Source organism: Anser brachyrhynchus (genome assembly GCF_964034855.1).
Source record: "Anser brachyrhynchus genome assembly, chromosome: 1".
Classification (NCBI taxonomy): domain Eukaryota; kingdom Metazoa; phylum Chordata; class Aves; order Anseriformes; family Anatidae; genus Anser; species Anser brachyrhynchus.
This window is the reverse complement of record NC_137694.1, coordinates 153,580,577-153,584,087: the sequence shown is the minus strand read 5'-3', so window position 1 is coordinate 153,584,087 and position 3,511 is coordinate 153,580,577.

Below are 3,511 nucleotides of genomic sequence, written 5' to 3'. Positions count from 1 at the left end.
CCTTCCTTCCTTCCTTCCTTCCTTCCTTCCTTCCTTCCTTCCTTCCTTCCTTCCTTCCTTCCTTCCTTCCTTCCTTCCTTCCTTCCTTCCTTCCTTCCTTCCTTCCTTCCTTCCTTCCTTCCTTCCTTCCTTCCTTCCTTCCTTCCTTCCTTCCTTCCTTCCTTCCTTCCTTCCTTCCTTCCTTCCTTCCTTCCTTCCTTCCTTCCTTCCTTCCTTCCTTCCTTCCTTCCTTCCTATATGTATATATATATATATAACTGGAATTACTCCTACTCCAGCTGGGCAGCTGTCTCTGATCATTTTGCAGTGCACCTCTGGCTCCTTCTCTATAACATTCTTGTTATGTAGTACAGGATAGCCTTTAGATGCACCCCTAATCTCCCCTTCAGGCTGAACAAACCCAGCACTCTCAGCCTAGAAGGGTGTTGGGTCTGTTCTTCACATACACTGAGACTATTCGCTTGTCCTCTCTTCCTGCCTTTCCTAAAGACCCGTTGACCACCACACTGCATTTGTGCTGTTTATCTGGAAGATAAGGCTCTAAAATATGCCAGAATGACTCAATTACTGTCTCTGGGGAAGAATAGTAATTGAAATTAAGAGACAAGTGAATCAAGACAAGAGATCCTGCATACTGTTAGGAGCTACCCAGACATAAGGTCTGAGCACACTGAAATCCTGTGCTCTCATGGTCTGAGAGGTCCATAACTACAGGGCTTTTCTACAGAACATTACTCACTGATTGTTAAAAGTGATTAATCTCTAGTGTTAGATTATTGCATTATTGGATTATCCAGATTGTGTATTATAAGTTTGTTATTATTATTATTAATCAGCTATTGGTCGTCTGTCCTTTGTGCAACTGACTCTGCTCACATTTCTTTCAGTTTGGAAGATTGTTCATGAAAACTTACAAGGCTGTTGCTTTCTTTATGCCTGTGATTATTACACCCATGTGTGTGGCAGTGACTGTTTCTTTCTGAGGTGCTCAGCCTTTGCAGTGGAGTAAAATGATCTTTAGATATTGGCTGTGTTCCTGCCAGCAGTCCATCGGCTTATAGTAGCGTTAACACTCTTGTATTAATAGGAAAAAGTATATGGACAACATCTGGGTTACTGAATGGACACTGGATGAGACCATCTTTATTAGGAACACATGATTTCTCATGATTTCTTTTACTGATCTCTCAAAAGAAAAATATTAGCAGTGTTCCCCAATTGGGGAACAATAGTGAGCAATCACAGAAAATGCTCCTGATGCCTGAGAGTGAAATCCTGCTGCTTTAAAAGGTGAGAAAATTGCATGGTTCCATGCCAGTTTATTGAATCTTGGACAGTGCTGCTTTGATTTACAACTTGAGGACACAGAAGGAGGTAGATGGCAAATCTGATGTAGAGGACCACAATGACTGTAATCTTAAGGAGTAGTTCCTTGTCCATTTCTGCCTGATATAGATGACTTTAAAATATTCCAGACTACATGCCATAAGGACAGTCTGCTCCCTTCCAGACTGGGGTCCTTCATCAAAGGAAGGAAGCTTCTGGGAAGTGTTTTAGTCTGAATTAAGATGAAAAGCCTCACATGTTCACTTAGTCATTTGGGATTTGGGTGACGACAGTGAATGTCTGAGGAGCCCTGTCCTGTCTTCCATGATGGGTGATACCCAGTACTGTACCACGGATACCTGATAAACTTTGGACATGGTGTACTCTTTAACTTTTGGAATATGTTTTTCCTAGCAGCACAATGGGTAAATGAGTAATTTCATTCAAAGTGCATTCACTGAAACTGAGACATTCTGCAAAAGTGGTATTCTTTATGGCAAGCCAGCTTTGTCAGAAGATTCCCAGCTAATTCTAATTAGGAAAATGCAGTGTGAAGAAATGTGTTGGACAAGCTGTGCAAAAGGATGCAGAAATAAGAAACTATATGGAAATTATGGCTGAATGATGTAAAATAGCTCAGCAGTATTCACTGCTTTTTTCAGTCTAGTGTCCATTTTCCAGTGAGCTCCTAATAGGTAGTCCTTATAGTAGCCATAGCAGTTGAATAATACAGGTAGGAAAAAAATCATATAAGAAAAAGTGTCTAACACAGCCTGTGAAGAGAAATCTGCCCTTTAATGAGTGTATAAGGATCCCCATTTGTAATCTCAACACTACCTATATGGAAAAGATATAGGTTATCTGTGATGTATCTGCAGTTTTGTCAGGAAGAACAACAATCTGGTACAACGATCTGTAATTGTTGCTCTCCCATCAACACCAAACACAGAAATTATGTTTCTACCATTTCTCCACAGACGAATTGTCTTTTTATTTATTTATTTATTTAATTTCTTTATCACAAGCTGTAGTGGTTGGGGAATAGGGACAAAAGAGTATAGAAAGAGGAGTAAAGAATAAGTCTGTGATTCTTTTTCATGAATATGGCATCATCCATTTTACTCTGTCTTATAATATAAAATGCTTATGCTCTTGAAGAGTGGTCTGGAAACTCTTTGCTGTGTCTTCCCATCTGAAACCACTTTGTCTTAATCTATTCAGGGTTAAGCTTATTCCTGGGTCTTTGGGGTCTGCCCTGTGCCTCTTTTGTTTCTGGATATGGAACAGTTCAACCTCAAAAACAAAATGGAAATTGTTCCCTCCTAGCTCCAGGATGAGAACTTGAACTTGAGTCTCCATCTTCCCAAATAAGTGCTGCAGCTGATAGGCACTTACTTAAAATTGTGCACCACCACTTCCAGTCTGAATCAAGAGATATTTTTCCATTACTTTCAGAGGGAGAAGCAGATACCTAATTTAAGCAGACTAGATCATTGCTGAGGTGTGGAAGTTTTGTGTAATATAAATGAAGAGATGGAGGCACTGATGTTAAGTGCTTCTGAAGATTCAGCAGATTGCTGGAGGCATTGCCTTTCTGTTAATTGTCTGGGGTGTCTCAGTAATAATACTGAAGGGTCTGGATTTATGCTTGCTCCTTCAGGCAAGCACCTAATATTTCAAGGAGGTAATGCCTAAGTCAAGCATTTAAAATAGGAGAACTGAACTTCTTATACATATATATGTTTCTGTTAGATCTCTCTTCGTCCTTAGAAGAATTTATTGCACAGGTCAGTTTTGATAATTAGCATTTATTTCCAGAGGATTTATCTCCAGGCAGTGCAGCACTTCTCAGACAAGCCTCTGGTATCAGAGAGAGTTCAGTCTGCTGGGGTTGGTTGGCCAAGTACCAGACCACCACGGGAGATGCAAATTCCTTATGCTTATGCTTATGAGCTGTGGCTGTTCTAGAAAGATGCAGATATCAAAAACTCTGTTGTTAAAGCATCCTTGAAACCTGACATACATTTGGCAGCTGATGCTCCCGATATCAACACAGCTCTGTTTTTTTTTTTTTTTTTTTTTTCCCTAGCATACAGACAAGTGTTTTGACTACTAAGCAATGTTTGTGAGACTTTCACTGCATAACATATAGGCTTTGGTTATATGGGAACTGCTGATTAACTTA